General features: G+C 45.9%; 1 pseudogene; it reads right to left on the reverse strand.

Moving 5' to 3' along the window:
• Positions 1-75: 75 nt before the first annotated feature.
• On the reverse strand, positions 76-18037 carry LOC109264720 (protein SET-like; annotated as a pseudogene).
• Positions 18038-18440: the final 403 nt, after the last annotated feature.

Consider the following 18440-nt stretch of genomic DNA (forward strand, 5'->3'; position numbering starts at 1 on the left):
GTGAGAGCAGATTCCGGAAGGACTCTGTGACCTTCCCTGAGGCGGGTCATAGGCCCTTCAGTGAAAGGAGCACCCTTATCTCTGAAGACAGGGACACCAAGAGGAGATGAAGGAATGGGATTTGCCCCCGTTGCATGAACTCAGGTCACACCTTCTCTTTCTTTGGTCCTGTCACATGTTCCCACGACCCTCCACTCTTTCTTTTTTTTTATTTTTTGAGAGAGAATGAGCAGGGGAGGGGCAGACAGAGAGGGACAGAGAGAATTCCAAGCAGGCTCTGCCGTGTCAGCACAGAGCCCGATGTGGGGCTCGAACCCACGAACCGTGAGATCATGACCCCAGCAGAAAGCAAGAGTCGGATACCAGGCGTGCCCACAGCTCTCCACTCTTTGTCAAACTTAACAACAGTTAGGCTTCACTGCTTAGGTCTTCATTTCCTTGTGAAGGCTCCCGTGGCACGTAAAACTTACATTAAAGAAATTTGTGTGATTTTTCTCTTGTTAACTTATCTGTTGTTACAGGGGCTCCAAGCCCAGAACTTCCCCTACACTATCCAAACTGAAGCTCAAAGAGAAAAAAGATTGGGGAAAAAACTGAAGAGAGCCTCAGTGACCATATCAAATTGCCTCATGTACGTGTAATTGAGTCCACGGAGGACAGGAGAGAATGAATGGAGCTGAAAAATATCTCTTTGAAAAATAATGATTGGAATTTTCTAAATTTGATGAGAACCAACCCCCAGAGCCAAGAAGAAAGCCACACCTCTGCACATCATAACCGAATTGTTCAAAAACAAAGACTAAAACAGCCACTCAATAAAGACCTATTACCTGCAAAGGAACACGGGTAAGAATAATGGCTACATTCTTATCAGAAAAATATAAGACAGTGGATGATATCTTTAAAAACTTTTTTTTTAAGTTTATTTATTTTGAGAGAGAGAGAGAGAGAGAGAGAGAGAGAGTGCACAAACATGGGAGGGACAGAGAGAAGGAGAGAGAGAATCCCAAGCAGGCTCTGCACCATCAGCACAGAGCCGGATGCGGGGCTTGAACTCACGAACGGTGAGATCATGACCTGAGCTGAAGTTGGACACTTAACCAACTAAGCCACCCAGGCGCCCCTGTGCAATTTTTACTTTTAAAACTGAGCATCAGCTTTCCAGGGACACAAAATACAAATTTTAAATAAACACTCCACAATGGAAGCAGGTCAATTCCAGATAAAATCCTACAGGTTCTGCTGATTGTCTCACCAAGAGGCAGGGCTCAAGTCATTATTAGGAGAAAATTTTATTTCTAAAGTGTCATTTTACATGCAGAGATGTCTATTAAACATCACGATCATACCAGGGAGGAGGTGGGGGGCGGGGGGGGGGGGAGATGGGTTAAATAAGTGATGGGGATTAAAAAGTGCACTTGTGACGGCCACTGGCTGTTGTACGTGCATTTTGAATCACTAAATTCTACACCTGAAACTAATTTGATACTGTATGTGAACTAACAAATTTAAAGTCAAAACCTGTAAAAGTAAAACACATCACAATTAAACGTGCCAAAGGAGAAGCCAAATGTCAAAATGCCTCCTTTAATCCGCCCAAACATCTCAAATCCACCCTTTGCTGACCTTTCATAACCCCATTTTTTAAAGTTAAAAAAAACTTTCATGTTTATTTTATTTATTTTGAGGGGGCGGGAGGGGCACAGAGGGAGAGAGAGAATCCCAAGCGGGCTCCGTGCTGTCGGTGCAGGGCCCGATGCGGGGCTCAATCTCACGAGCTGTGAGATCGTGACCTGAGCTGAAATGGAGTCAGACGCTCTTAACTAACCGAGCCACCAGGGTGCCCCTAAAATTTTTTTTTCTTACACAAGAGAAGGTGGACTGATACACGTTGGTAGATGCCAACCGTCTATACGCACATGGAGACGCAGTGTAATCTCTTAGCCCACAGACGGAGATAGGAGGGGAAAAGCTAGACTTCTATGCCCTTCTACACAGGGGCCTAGTGCCCTTCAGCGGCCAGTGAATTAAGGGAGCAGAAGGTGGTTTGGTTTTGTTCCCCGCTCCCCGGTGGTGTTGATTCCATAAAGTTTTTGTTGAGACAGGAAGGGATGAAAATGAATTTGGAACAGAAAGGAGTAGAGATTTTTCCCGCCAATGTATTCTGCTCAAGGTTTTTTCCTCCCCAGATAGTTGAGAGCCTTTGCTGGTGTAAAAGAGAGAAACGGGACCTCAAAAAACAGGGCGACAGAGCACAAGAGGAGGGGGGGGGGGGGGGGAAAGGCTGCAATTTGCTCCCAGGAACTGGAGACGATTTAGGAAGGAAGGCTGGAATCCATCCCTGTTCCATGAGTCGGCTTCTCCCTCCTCGTCCTTCCCCTTCCTCCCGCTCAACATCATCTTCATCCTCACTTTGTCAATATCTTCCATTCCTCCTCCTCCGTCATCATCTTCTCCTTCCTCTTCTTCATCATCCACGTCGGGAGCCAAGGAGTGCTGCCATGGATTTGCCACATGTCCTCTCTGATTGCCCCGCCCCACTCACCCGCACCTGCGCAGACTGGTCAGTAAACCAGAGGAGGACACCCTCTGGCTCCCACGCTCTCTCCTCCTGCTGGCTTGATTCTGAGTCGGACTTGAACGTTTTGCCAAATCCTTTCCAGATTTCCACTTGACTTCCGTGAGCCCTGGGGGTGGATCAACACTCCGATGAACTTCTTTGGAAAGCACTTTGTTTTCGAAGTGAGGTTTTCACCAAGATAAAAATCTATTCTGTCACCTGATTTAATACCTTGAAGTTCTGTCGCTTCCACTCTTGGCGAACAATGCTCACATCTTCATCCTCCTCCCTAAGCGGTGCAGATACTTGAGGATGGCTGACAAATGTCGTTCCCCCCAGATGTGGAATTTGGGCCACCAGCTCCGACCCCTCCTGAAAAAATGGTTGGCGGGGTTTGTTATGTTTCTGTTGTCTTTGCAAAGTCTCCTTACTGGCTTGGCCATTAAGTCTGACTATTGCATTTTGTACTTCATCCATATGTTCAGTTGCTTCTTGCTGTTCTTTTTCTGAGGGCTCGTGCGCCCCCTTGTGGTTAGCGTCGGGCGCCCTTTCATGGATTTTGGCCCAAGGTGCTGCTCAGGGTCTCGTGCGGACCGGAAGAGAAGGGCAGGCAGAGGGGGGCCCACTCGGCTCTCCAGTCCGCGCACCACCCCGCTCTCGGGCGCCGCCCTGGCGGCCGCTACTCGCCGCTCCCTCCCTCGCCACACGCGCGGCTGCTGTCCCGGCGGGAGCCTCCTCCCATGCATCTTCCTCACCGCCAAAATAACTGCAGCAAAAGATGAGAAGACATTGCGAGAACTGAAATAACTAGGGAACTGGAGAGATATACCCCGTTTGTGGATGAGAAGACACAATATTGTTAAGACGTCATCCTCTCCAAATTTATTTATAGATTCAATCCAATCATCAGAGTCTCGGCAACGTTTTTAGTGGACGTTGACAAGATGACTTAAAAGCTTATATGGAAATGCAAAGGACTAGAATAGCTAAAATGGCCTTGAAAAATAAAAGAAACAAAGCTGGAGGACTCACACTAAATGAATTCAAGATTTATTAGAAAGCTGCAGAAACCAAGGCAGTGCCTTACTGTTGTGGGGATAAATATATCAATGAAATAGAGAAGGTATTCTGGAAGTAATTCCTCATATATTGATTTGATTGATTTTTTAAAATGGCATTAAGGCATTCAATGGGGGGAAAAGACAGTCTTCTCAACAAATAGTGTTTAGAAAACTAGGTTATTTATATTTAAAAAAAAAATGAACCTCAACTTTTACTCCACCCTATATATAAAAATTAATGCACGGTGGATCACAGACCTGAATACAAAACATAGAACTACAAAACTTCTAGAAGAAAACAAAGGAGAATATCTTTATGGCTTAGGGTAGGGAAAGATTTCTTAGGATACAAAAGGCATTAACTATAAATGGGGAAAAATGTTAAATGGGACTTCATCAAAATTAAAATGTCTGCTCATCGGGGGGCGCCTGGGTGGCTCAGTCGGTTAAGCGTCCGACTTCGCTCAGGTCATGATCTCACGGTCCGTGAGTTCGAGCCCCGCATCGGGCTCTGTGCTGACAGCTCAGAGCCTGGAGCCTGCTTCAAAATCTGTGTCTCCCTCTCTGTCTGACCCTCCCCCATTCATGCTCTGTCTCTCTGTGTCTCAAAAATAAATAAACATTAAAAAAAAAATTAAAATGTCTGCTCATCGGAAGGCACTTTTTGTTTGTTTTATTTATTTATTTATTTTTTAAAGATTTTCTTTTTTTTTAAATTTTTTTTAACGTTTATTTATTTTTGAGACAGAGAGAGACAGAGCATGAATGGGGGAGGGTCAGAGAGAGGGAGACACAGAATCTGAAACATGCTCCAGGCTCCGAGCTGTCAGCACAGAGCCGGACGCGGGGCTCGAACTCATGGACCGCGAGATCGTGACCTGAGCCGAAGTCGGCCGCTTAACCGACTGAGCCACCCAGGCGCCCCTATTTATTTATTTTTAAGATTTTATTTTTTAAAGCAATCTCTACACCCATCGTGGGATTCTAACTCACAACCCAGAGATCAAGAGTCGCACGCTCCACTGACTGAGTCAGCCAGGTGCCCCTCATCAGGAGACACTGTTAAGAAAATGAAAAGACAACCATAAGTTGGGAGAAAATATTCACAAATGAATTCCCGATAAAGGATTTGTACCCATAAACTATACAGGATTACAAGTCCTCAAGAAAAAGATAACCCAATAAAAAGACTAGTCTTAAACAGACACTTTATAAAAGAAGACATCTGAATTTGCAAAAAAAAAAAAAAAAAAAAGCACATGAAAAAGTGCTCAACATCATTAGCCATCAGAGAAATACAAATCAAAACCACAAAGAGATACCACTGTCTACCCACCAGCATGGCTAAAGTTAAGACTACTGGCAGGGCAAATGCTGTCAAGGCTATGGAGCCAAATCTCTTACTCATTGCCAGTAAAATGTCAAATGGTACGGCCATTTTGGAAAGTGGCCGTTTATTATAAAATTCAACATACAGCTACACCGACAGTTTATAATACTGTAAAGTTAAACATATACCTACGCTATGACTCCAGTTCTGTTTCTAAGTATTTACTCAGGAGAAATTAAAATGTGTCCACACACACAAAAATTGTATGAAAATGTTTGTAACAGCTTTCTTTTTTTCTGGTATAAGTCCAGAAAATCTTGATTTGGATAGATATATATCTAAGCGTCCAAGGCTTGCTTCACTAGGTGAAGACAGGGTTTTCTCAAAGAATAGTAACATTCTGGGGTGCCTGGGTGGCTCAGTCGGTTAAGCCCCCGACTTCAGCTCAGGTCCTGATCTCATAGTTCATGGGTTTGAGCCCTACATCGGGCTCTGTGCCGACAGCTCAGAGCCTGAAGCCTGCTTGGGATTCTGTTCTCTCTCTCTCTGCCCCTCTCCTGCTCACTCTGTCTCTCTGTCTCTCTGTCTCTCTCTCTCTCTCTCTCTCAAAAATAAATATTTAAAGACATTAAAAAATAAAAAAGAACTTGTTCTTTAAAAGCCAGTGAGAAGCCCTCTATAAACTGTTTTCCCATTTCCTCGTAAACTTTTTCAAATGCAGTGATGGAGGGACCTGCTTCCGACAGAGTTGATGACTTTGATGAATGTTGACAACACATCTCTCAGAGATATTGGGCAAGTCTCTACTGCCTGTGCCGGTCTGCGTAAAAAGCATCGAGCGATGACGACGTGCAGAGCTCTCTTTATCACTCGAGTTTGCAAAATAAGCTTTGCGGGAGGTCCATCTGGCCAGAGAATGAAGCGTTTCTTTCCAGGCACAACCGATTTGGCAAAAAACGTGTTTAGCGCTTCCAAAACGTCGACAGCCTTTGTAGTTTGCACGGGGCGACTCACAAAGTAAGAAAGCGGCAGCGCGTCCCTCGTGACCAAAAGCAAGGAGATGCCCCCTCGCTGAGAGGGGTCTGCGGTTTCGTCCATTTGCCTGCTGGAGGGGAAAGCGAGGCTGTTTCCTCAACGACCTGCTTCCACTGGTAAAAGAAAGGTCATCTATTCTAGAACATATCACACCGTTCGACAAGGAACTGCTTCCACTGCTGTCCTCTGATCCAACCCAAAAAGTAGCTCGTTAATTTCCTCGCGCACGCCCTTGCCTTCCACACGTCTCTCGAACAGTGTGGGAGATTTGTCTTCGGCTGAGCAGTTTCAGAGCCCGCGGCAGTAAAAGCTTATTGTGAGCCCATCCAGTGTCGGGAGTGTTCCAACTTTTCCCGAATTGAGCTCTCCTTAAACAAAACCCCCTGCATCTTTAAATGCATTTTTTTTGGGAGGGCCAGACGTGCCATGCCCTTTCAGTGTCGCCGGTTTTATTCTCCCATTCATTCGCGAGATTTTTCCAGCACAAGAACACTGGCTCTTGTGTTCTGTCATGTTCGTTATTAAACGTGAAGCGGGATAATACGTAGCTTTTATCATAGTCCTCTGTCTTCAGTATTGCAGCTACAGCGTGGTTTCGTCCAGTGACTGTGATGGCCTTTTGATGTCTCAACCTGGCTAGGCTACAGCCCCCAGTTCTGGAGTCAGAACTAGCCTAGGTGTTGCCAGGAAGGTGTTTGGTGAGGTGATGAAAGTTTATAGGCAATTGATGTTAAGAGAGATTATCCTACATAATCTAAGGGGGCCTAATTCAAACAGTTGAAAGGCTTTAAAGAGCAGGGTGGAAGATTCCCGAAAGAAGAAATTCTGCCTGTGTAGTTCAACTCTTGTGGGCGTGGAGTTCTAGCCAGCCCTTCCTGACGGGTTGCCCTTGTGGATTCTGGGCTTGCCAGCCCCCTCTGGCAGCCCCCACAGTCGTGAGAGGCAGTTCCTTGTAATACATTTCAGTATATACAGCTGACCTTCATTATTCTTAGATCTCATATTTGCAAGTTCAACTACTGATTACAATTTAGTATATCCATGGGGCGCCTGGGTGGCTCAGTCGGTTAAAGCATCCGACTTTGGCTCCGGTCATGATCTCATGGTTCGCGGGTTCGGGCCCCGGGTCGGGCTCTGTGCTGACAGCTCAGAGCCTGGAGCCTGCTTCAGATTCTGTGTCTCCCTCTCTCTCTACCCCTCCCCACTTGTCCTCTTTCTCTCTCTCTCAAAGATTAATAAAAAATAAAAAAGATATAAAATTTAGTATATCCATACAATGAAATACCACTCAACAATGAAAAGGAGCTGTTGAGGGGCGCCTGGCTGGCTCAGTCCATACAGCATACGACTCTTGATATCTTGGTTGTGAGTTCAAGCCCCACATTCAATGTAGAGCGTACTTAGAAAAAAAAAAAAAAAAACAAACAAGACTGAAAAGGAGCTATTGATATGCACAACAGGGTGGGTGGATTTGTAAATAATTATGCTAGGTAAAAGCAGTTAGATGAAAAAGAGTAGGTGCTATATAGATGATTGCACAGCTATAAAATTCCAGAAAATGCAAACTGATCCATGATGGTAGGAAGCAGATCAGTGGTTGCTGAAGACCAGGGAAGGGAGAGGGGGAGGCAAAGAAGGAAAGAAGGGAGAGAGTGCCTAGGGGCACAAGTGATGGGTGGTCCGCTCTCTTGACTGTGGTCATGGTTTGACATGAGTATGCATGTCAGACTTATTACGTTATCCACTTTCAGTACGTGAAATTATTGTATGTCCGTATGTTTCAATAACGGCATAAAAGACTCCCCACATTTTGGTTAGAATTGTATTAAAACACTAACATTAATTTGGAAAGACCGACATTCTTACAACCGTCAGTTTTCCATCCTGGAACAGGTGACTTATATCACTAAGAAAAAAATTTACCTTTCTTCACACATCTCTTACATTTATTATTAAGGCCAATCCAAATAATGTTTTTTCTTATCCTAATAATTTTTTAAAGGAGAATTGCATGTTTCTTCTCTTATTTTATTAAAAAAAATTTTTTTTCAACATTTTTTATTAATTTTTGGGACAGAGAGAGACAGAGCATGAACGGGGGAGGGGCAGAGAGAGAGGGAGACACAGAATCGGAAACAGGCTCCAGGCTCCGAGCCGTCAGCCCAGAGCCCGACGCGGGGCTCGAACTCACGGACCGCGAGATCGTGACCTGGCTGAAGTCGGACGCTTAACCGACTGCGCCACCCAGGCGCCCCTAAAAAAATTTTTTTAAGTTTCTTTATTTTGAGAGAGAGAGAGTGTGTGAGATAGCGGGGGAGGGGCAAAGAGAGAGGGAGAGAGAGAAAATCCCAGGCAGGTTCTGCACTGTCAGCACAGAGCTCAACTCGGGGCTCGAACTCAAACCATGAGATCATGATCTGAGCCGAAATCAATCGACGCTTAACCAACTGAGCCACCCAGGCGCCCCCTAGTAATGTTTTTTCCTGGTTATTTTGATAGAGTCTTTCCCACCATTATGTAATCTAATTGAATGTTATTAACATATCAGAAAACATGTCTTAGGGCACCTGGGTGGCTCAGTGGTTAAGTGTGTGACTCTTGGTTTCCACTCAGGTCATGATCTTGAAGTTGGTGGGTTCGAGCCCCGCGTTGGGCTCTGTGCTGACAGCTGAGAGCCTGGAGCCTGCTTCGGATTCTGTGTCTCCCTCTCCCTTTGTCCCTCCCCGCTTGTGCTCTCTCAAAAATAAACATTTAAAAAGAACAAAAAAACCACATGTCTATTCTTCTCGCATTTAGTCTCTTTGCTACACTGTCATAAGTGTGACGCATTTCACTTGATTTGGTTTTTCTGTAGTAGTCAACTGTGTCATCTGCAAATCACATAACTTCCTTTTCACTAGTCCTATTTCTCGTGTCCGTTTTCTTGTTTCACATCTTTTTGCTTTGTGACTTCCAGACCTAGTTAGCTCATGATTGTGGCCTCGAGGGAATACGTTTGATCATGCTGAGAACCACCCAAGTGTTTTACCATTACATAGGATGCCACCTTTTATGTTCAAATTGATGTTTTAAAAAAATCTTTTGGGGCGCCTGGGTGGCTCAGTCGGTTAAGTGTGCAAATCTTGATTTTGCTCAGGACATGATCTCACCGTCATGAGATCCAGCCCTGAGTTGGGCCAAAAGCCAGGCATGGAGTCTGCTTGAGATTCTCTCTCTCAATCTCTCTCTCTCTCCTGCCTCTCCCCTGCTTGCTTACCTGCATGATCTCTCTCAAAAAATTCAAAAAATAAAAATAAAAATAAATTTATTAGAGACATTGTCAAGCACATATTAAAGTAGAAAGACCAGAAAAAAGAACCTGCTACCCCACGGCCCCCAGCTTTGTCCAAATTTGTTTCATTTGTCCCTCATCCTTCCCACAACCCTCAGAAATTTTTGAAATATATTTTCTATATTATATAATTTCATCCGTATTTCCAATTTTCCCAATATTTTGTCCACATATTTCCAACATTATATTAATTTGTTTAAGATATTTCAATATGTATCTTTAAAGGTTAATGATTCTTTTAATAAAACAATAATTCCATTATCACATCTTACAAGTTAAACATTAATTCCTTGCTGTCATCAAATATTCAGTGTTCAGATTTCCTTGATTAGCTCATCATTTTTTTTTTTTTTTTCACTTCCCTTATCAAACCTGCATTCAAAGGAGGCACACATGGCTTTGGAGTTTCTTTCTTTCTTTCTTTCTTTCTTTCTTTCTTTCTTTCTTTCTTTCTTTTTGAGTTTATTTGTTTTGAGAGAGAGAGAGAGAGAACGGAGGAGGGGCAGAGAGAGAGGGAGAGAGAGAATCCCAAGCAGACTCTGTGTTGTCAGCTCAGAGCCCATCTTGGGGCTCAATCCCATGAACTGTGAGACCATGATCTGAGCTGAAATCAAGAATCAGACGCTCAACTGACTGAGCCACCCAGGAGCCCCTGGAGGCTCTTTCAGTCTGTGAATTTTCCTTCCCTCTTTTCATTTTTCTTGCTGTTTGTTCATCGATGACATCAAGTAATTTGCCTGCAGAATGGGCCTCCTCTTGGTTTTGCTGATTACATCCCTGTGGGTGGTGTTTACCATGTTCTCTGCCCCCTCGTATTTCTAGACAATAGATCAGATTGAGGTTCAGTTTTTTGGACCAAGTATAGGTGGAGTCACTGGGCAGGTCTCCGGGACCCAGACTCTGAGAGGGAAATTTGCAAAAGGAGGTTTACTGGGCAGGGCTCTCAGGCTCAGCTCCTGGGGGTGGGGGGAGGAAGGGTGGGAGGAGGAGGGGAGAGGGGGGAGGAGGGGGGAGAGAGGGAGATGGGGGACAGGAACAGCTGGGCTGGGATGCAGCTGAAATGGAGGTCTCAGTTCCCATGGGAGCTCTGGAGCTGGGACTATCCCTCAGATTGTTCTGGATGGAGGCAGGGGTAGGGCTTTTGTACCCTCTCATTGGCCTGTCTCTGGGGTGGCGGGAGTACAACCTGTGGCCAGCCTCCAGGAAGGGACCCAGCACTGGGCTCTGTGCTGACAGTTCAGAGCCTGGAGCCTGCTTGGGATTCTGTGTCTCCCTCTCTCTCTGCCCCTCCCCGGCTCACGCTCTGTCTCTGTCCCTCAAAAATAAATAAACATTAAAAAAAAAATTTTTTTTTAATTATCTATCATCTATCTACTATTGTGGTAAAATATACATTACACAAAATTTGTCATTTTAATCTTTTTAAAGCGTACAGTTCAGTGGCATTAAATACATTTACAGAGCTGTGCAACCATCACCAGCATCCAACTTCAGAACTTTTTCATCATCCCCAACATAAATTCTGTGCCCTTTAAACACTCCCTCCTCTCCTCACTTCCCTTGGTAACCTCGACTCCACTCTCTGTCTCTATGAATTTGGCTACTCTAGGTACCTCATGTAAGTGGAATCAGACGGTATCTGTCTTTTTGTGTCTGTTCTATTTCACTTAGCGTGAGGTTTTCATCCGTGTTGCAGCGTGTATGTACCACGTTGTGGCAATTTCATTCAGTTATCCCACTGTATGGATAGACCACGTTTTCTTTATCAATTCATCTACTGATGGACTTTGGGGCCTGCTTCCACCTTTGGGTTATTGTGAATAATGCTGCATGAGCACTGATGTACAAGTATCTGTTTGAGTCCCTGCTTTCAGTTCTTTTGGGTATATACCTGGAATTAAAATTGTTGCATCAAGTGGTTTCTGAGGAACCACCAAACTGTTTTCCATAGTGGCTACATCGTTTTACATTCCCACCAATCAACGCACGAGGGTTCCAAGTGCTCCGTATCCTTGCCGACACTTGTTCTTCCCTCCCCCTCCCTTTTATCCCCCACAAATGGGCTCCATGACCAATGCGGGGCTTGAACTCATGACCCTGAGATCAAGAGTCACATGTTCTACCAACTGAGCCAGCCAGGCCCACCCCCCTTTCTTTTTTTATTAGCCATCCTCATGGATAAGAGCCATCCTAATGAGATGCCTAAGTGATACCTCATTGTGGGTTTGATTTGCTTCCCTAATGACTAGTGATGTTAAATATCTTTTCGTGTGCTTATTGGCTGTTTATCTTCTTTGAGAAATATCTATTCAGATCCTTTGCCCTATTGAACTTTTAATATGCTACTAAACTGTATTGTATAATCTTTCATTTAGAACTTCTGTGTTTGGTGAATCCACTTAATTTGCTCCCAAGTTCCAGAGATGTTTTTTGTTGTTTTGGGTTGTTAAAGTTTGGTATAGTTTGTTAGGTACCAATAGCTCACTACCCAGGTTCAGTTCTGGAAAGCAGGCCCCCTTCTTGTGCAAAGAGAATGGAAATTCCTGTTCTTTCTGCTCTGGGTTCCTCTTTCCTTCACTCAGAATCTGATGTCCAAGCTGCAATTCCGGATTTGCATAGACCTGAAAGCCCCATGGGGAGATCCATGAACCTGTTTAAATTGGAGGTCAGTCACGAATGAACAATCCTGATGGGCTTTGGTGGGCAGAGAATGGAAGCCAGATTGCTCAGTCTGTGGAGCACGCGACTCTTGATCTCGGGATCATGAGTTCAAGCCCCACCTTGGGCACAGAGATTACTTTAAAAAAAAAAGTTCCCAAGAGGAAAACAATCTCTTGAGAAAAGGGTTTGGTGGAGGGTCCAGGCTCATCTGGGGGCCAAGGGTGTGAAGCATCAGATCCTGAGCAGAGTGTGAGGGTCAACTGTAATCTGTCCCAGCCTGGGGCGCTGCAGGCTGAGTTTGTCATTTTTGTTTGCTCTTAACCCCTTCCTTGGGGAATCCATCCTTCCTTGACAGCCCCCTTTCATTGTAATCCTGCTTGGGCCATGTGGATTGGAGGGGCCTAACCCTGTCCCGGGCCTCAGTGATATCCTGGTTAGTGGACTCCGTTCTCCTCGCCATAAACACTGGTCCGGCTTGGATATGTGATACACGCCGGCCTAAGGAGAATCTCTCCTTGAGTGTTTGCCAGAAATATCGGAAAGATACTCATTTCAGAACTGAATGAATGCGAGTTTGCTCCTTGGTGACGTACAGATAGAGATAACATTGGGCGGAGCTGTCACACAGAGAGGAAAATTTATTTGCGGCAAATAAGGAGATGAGGGGGGAATAAATTCCAAAGCCATGTGGCTCCCTGAGCAGGGGTGAGTGGGTTTCTTTTCTTTAGGCTTAGGATGAACATTCAGAAAGGAGATCTTTGTCATTGTACGTAGAGACGGGCATAAGGTCATGCCTGTGTCTTAAGGAAACATGCCTACACATTGTATGTTATGTTAATGAGGTTTGTGCTCCTTCTTGGGTAGAGGTTTTAAATTATAAAGAGGCAGAGATAACTGGACAAGGAGAAGGGTCATGGGGATGCTCCAAGAGCCTAGAGCTGGAATAAACTGGATGAGGTCTCGGGATCCTTATCCTGGGTAAGCAATGCAGGGCCTTGCTTACCTTTGAAACAGCACTGGGAGTTTGACCACTGATTTATTGTCTCTGTTATGGTTAGACTATTTCCTGGCCTGGTAGAGACTATTCATCTTTGCATTCCCTTTAAATCCTTAACTATCGAGGTCTTTGCATTTTTCCCCCGTTCTGACACCTCGTAGAAAGTTCTGCAAGAAGTGTGCATGGGCAAGTAGGGCAATGGGCATGGGCAAGTAGGGCATAAATCACAGTAGGGCATAAATAGCTGGAGGTCTGAAATGACTTCTCTGGTATCACAAAAGCTATATCTCCTTTTTTTTTTTTTCTTCTAACTCTGCTTACTTTTTTTTTTTTTTCTTTTGGGAGTGTGATCTGTAAAGACCACCTAAGTCTGAAGCTGCCTGCTAGAGAATCAAGTCAACTCAGAGAAAAAAAGAGCTAACAGATGAAAGGCAATCATTTAGGCACCTGGATCCAGCCATACCCGAAGCCCTAGAGATTTGTTACATCCACTTAAAAGTTCTTTTTTTCTTGACCAAGTTTGGAGTTGGGTTTCTGTCAGTTACCAGTGACTGCAACCAGAATAGGGGAAAGCTTTGTGGCAAAACTGAAAGAACCATATTTCCCCCAGGGACTTGAGCCATTTCACTGTGGGATCCACATCCCTTGTAAGAGAACAAGGCATGAGAAGGGGAGATGCGTCTCAGGGAGGTGCAGATGCAGAGGTGCTGGTGAGACAGCTGTGGGGTGAATACAGAGGTGGGGGGTGGGGAGGGCATCGGCAATGTCCAGGAGGGGAGGATGGTCACTGTCTAGTCTGCTGTCTCTAGCAGAGACCTAACAGAGGCAGCCTTGGCATGCAAAAGGCCCCCAAGGGGGCCTTCTGTTCCGTAGCTGGTCAGCAATGCCCATGGGTTGCTAGAGGGTCAGAGGCACTCAGCGGCAGTGTGGGCACAGGGTGTTGGGTGAGTAGGTTAACCGGGTCTAAGTCACTAAGTGTGTTGAGGAAGGCAGCGAGCAAAACCCAGCTTTGGTGAGAATGATCCAGCACACAAGCCCCTTGGGGGGATTAAAGTGAAGGCTGGGTCTGCCCTGGAAAGGGGGACTATTGATCAAAAGGATTTAGGGACAAATGGGAGGGCAAGAACCCGGGAGCTCAAGACCAGGAAATGGAAGGGGGTTCTGGATGTGTGTCAGGAGTCTAGCATCGTGCAGCTGGGCTCGCTCTGCTGGGTTTCGCATCCGGGTTGTACTGACTTCATACAAGGGGTTGGACAGTTTGTCCTTTTCCACATCAGCAGTGGCTTACATAGGCTGGAGTGAGTTGTTTCTTTGGAATCTGAAAGAACTTACTGACCAAATGATCTACAGGGACTCTGGGAAGGTGATTTTTTTTTAAGCTTATTTATTTATCTTGAGAGAGAGAGAGAGAGAGAGAGAGAGAGAGAGGGAGGGAGCTCGACACAGGGATTGATCCCACAAACGATGAGATCATGACCTGAGCCAAAATCAAGAGTTGGCTGCTCCACCAACTGAGCCACAAAGGCGCCCCTGGGAAGATGATCCTCTGATAATGCTTTGAGGTTCTTCCTCACTTAGGGGAACATAAGGATTTTCTTTTCTTTGTGAGTCTGTTTCTTGTATTAATTTGAACCATACTTTCCAATAAGATTTAAAAACCTATTCACATGTTCATGTGGGAATTGTAATTCTTATAATTTTACATTATAAACTGTGTTAATTACATCAGCTTGCTAATTGCATTTGTCTTTTCTCTCCTTTTATTCAATTTGGCAGAAACTGTAACTATTGAAGTGCTTAATTTTTTTAAGATTCTACTTTTGGGGGCGCCTGGCTGGCTCAGTCGGTGGAGCATGTGACTTGATCTCAGAACTGTGGGTTCAAGCTCCATGTTGAGTGTAGAGATTACATAAAAATAAAATCTTAAGGCGTACCTGACTGGCTCAGTCAGTTGAGCGTCCGACTTTGGCTCAGGTCATCATCTCATGGCTCATGAGTTCGAGCCCCACGTTGGGCTCTGTGCTGACAGCCCAGAGCCTGGAGCCTGCTTCAGATTCTGTCTCAGTCTCTCTCTCTGCCCCTCCCCTGCTCGTGCACTGTCTCTCTCTTTCTCTCTCAAATGGAAACAAACAAAAAAAATTTTTTTTAAGATATTAAAAAAATCTTTAAAAAAATCGACTTTTGAATTTCTTTATCAATTCTACTGCTTTCACATTTATTAAAGTTAACTTTCCTCTTTCTTATTTCTTATTTCTTTTTTCTGGCTTTGTTTTAAAGTTCTTTCCCTGACATTTTGAGTTGAAATATTAGGTCAGTTATTTATAGTATTTTTTCTTACAAAAAATGAATGCATTTAAAGTTGGTAAATTTTACAATGTTCAAATAGTCACGACTTCAGGGCTAAAGCCTGACATATAACACCTTTGAAGTCATAATGACGTAAATTGGCATTATCTCGTAATTATGTGGTATTCCTAATTCAAAACAATCAACCATTATAGTTTCTATTTTCTCTTTGACTCGACAGTTACTTAAGAAGGAGGCTAGGATTGTTGTTTGCTTTACTTTTGTGACTAATCTCTGGTTTATTGTATCCTGGACATAGTGTTTGGCCTGTCAGATTTCTGCTTTGGAGGATACTTGATGTTTTCTTTCTTCTTAATACACACATGTGGTAAACGTTTCATGTGCAAAAGGAAGTATAAGCTGTGTGTGGTACAGAGTTTGACATGGATTTTTTTTTTTTTTATAATTTAATGTGTTTTGAATTTTATTTTTAAGAGAGAGACAGCATGAGCAGGGGAGGGTCAGAGAGAGAGGGAGACACAGAATCCAAAACAGCTCCAGGCTCTGATCTGTCAACACAGAGCCCGATGCAGGGCTCAAACTCATGAACCACGAGGTCATGACCTGAGCCAAAGTGGACACCAACCGAGCCACCTAATGCAGGGCTCGAACTCACAAACTGTGGGATCATGACCTGAGCCGAAAGCAAGAATCAGACACTTAACTGACTGAGCCACCCAAGTGTGCCAAGGAACTTTCTATTTAAAAAACTTTTAAAAAAATGTTTGTTTATTAAAACAATTTTTTTTAACATTTATTCATTTTTGAGAGACAGAGACAGAGCATGAGCAGGGGAGGGGCAGAGAGAGAGACACAGATTCTGAAGCAGGCTCCAGGCTCTGGGCTGTCAGCACAGAGCCCAATGCGGGGCTCGAACTCACAAACTGTGAGATCATGACCTGAGGTTGGATGCTTAACTGATTAAGCCACCCAGGCACCCCGGGAACTTTCTGTTTTTTAAAGTGCCAAACAGCACAGCTGTAAATCACATAAAACAAATCTAGCAAGAAACGTTTGATGGGATCTGGATGAGCTGAGCTGATGTGAGTCCCACCTTTCCACTGGCAGCTGGTTTTAGCTAACTGCAGGCAGCTCTGGGGGATGCTCCGCTCCTTCTCGAAGCCTTCCAGACCACGTGCATGGCTTCAGCGTGGTGGGTAATTTTCAGCTTCCGCGCCCCAGCTGCCTGAGCACAGATCTCACTCCATCGCTTAGGGCAGCCTGCTTCAGCAGGTGGGACCACTGACCTGTCTCTCCTGGATGATTAGTGGACTCAGACCAATCATGCTGCAGGTGGCCCTTGGTCTTTTACTTGAGCTGAGTTTTATGTCACTTGCAACCAAACATATCCTAACCAATGTTGGCTATATCCAATGTTAGCTTTATATAAAAATTAGAGTATTGCATCATGCGTCTGAGAGCTCAGACACTAAACAATTACGGTGATAGCAAACTATTCCCTGATATCTAAGGCCTTCATTCTGACGTCAGAAGGCCTGGGAGGGCAGGCGGGCTTTCACCCGGCAGGCTGGAGAGAGAGGGCAAGTTGGGTAGAGGGGCTGATTGAGAGAGAGAGAGAGAGAGAGAGAGGGGATTCTAAGCAAGCTCCATGCTCAAAAGGGAGCCCTACTTGGGTCTCCATCCCAGAGACCATCTGAGCCAGATAGATGCTCAACCGACTGAACCACCCAGGCGCCCAATTTCATCTTAATTTTTTATTAAAAAAATTTTTTAGTGTTTATTTATTTTTGAGAGAGAGAGAGAGACAGAGAGTGAGCAGGAGAGGAACAGAGAGAGAGGAGACACAGAATCCGAAGCGGTCTCCGGGCTCTGAGCTGTCAGCACAGAGCCGGACGTGGGGCTGGAACTCACGAACTGAGAGATCATGACCTGAGCTGAAGTCAGATGCTTAACCCACTGAGCCACCATCTTATTTTTTAAAGTAGGCTCTACCCCCAATGTGGGGCTGAAACTCACAACCCAGAGGTCAAGGGTGGCCTGCTACTCACGGAGCCAGCCAGGCGCCCTGGCCTGTGATTTCTGTCAACTGTAAGGGGCTGCAATTCATCTCGTTGGTGGGTAAAATAATGAGTCCTCCTTCCCCTGAAATAGCGACCCTAAGGTGGCCCAGAAGACCTCACAGCCATCTCACTCCCTCCAAAGCCACCATGTCCGTCCGGATGTTGGCACGTTTCTACCTCCTAAACTTTACCTCTCAACTCAGGGCTACGTGCTAGAAAGCCTCACACAGAGAAGCCAAAGGAAAAGGATAAAACCTCGAAACAATTCCTGTTACACAGTTTGGTGTGGGGCTTTCCAGCGTTTGTGGGGCACACATGCCCTCAGGTGACGCCGGGGATTTGGGGTACAAATAACGCAAATTACAGATTTCACAAAACCGGCGCAAATCGTCCCTCCCGTCCCGTGGTCACGATACCCTACGTGGGCAGTTGGGGGCGCTCCCCGCCCTCTCCTGGGATTGCCCGGGAGCCGAGGACTCCGCCGTCCTCCCGCCGCACCGCGCCCTCGGTCCTCGCGGGGCCCCGCGCCCGGTCCGCCGCTGCCGAGCCGGCTCCGGGGGTAAGTGCGCCGCCCCCACCGCGGAGCCGCGGGCCGGCAGGTGCGTCCCGCCCGGACACGCCTCTCTGGGGGAGCGGAGCGCCGCGCTCTCCGTCCTCTGCCCGGACCCCCGGGATTCTGCGGCTTCCGCCACCATTCACCGCCCTCCTCTCCGCCCCCAGCCCGATGGCAAAGCGCGATTGTCCCCACTAAAGCCCGGGGCGGTTCTGGGATGGCCTCTGGGTCGCCGGCTGGCCTGACCGCCCTGGGACGCCCGCGCCCTCCAGCACCGCTTTTCTGCACCGAGATTACAAGCCCCGGGGCGGGGGGGACGGCTGCCCAGCCTAGGGGCGGGGGCAAGAATTCTGGGCATTCCTGGTAGATTCGGCCGCACCGGATTAAAATAAATTCCTAACAGGTCACCTGCTGCACTGCAGGGTCAGTAAATGCTCGTCCGGCCACTAGTTCCCCCTGGGGTGCTTGTCCGAGTGACCTGGGCAACTGTTTAAAACACCTAGACTCTCGTCCACTCTCGAGTTTCGCAAGGAACCGCTTGGGTT

Source organism: Panthera pardus, unplaced genomic scaffold (genome assembly GCF_024362965.1).
Source record: "Panthera pardus isolate Hobbes unplaced genomic scaffold, ASM2436296v1 HiC_scaffold_10, whole genome shotgun sequence".
Classification (NCBI taxonomy): domain Eukaryota; kingdom Metazoa; phylum Chordata; class Mammalia; order Carnivora; family Felidae; genus Panthera; species Panthera pardus.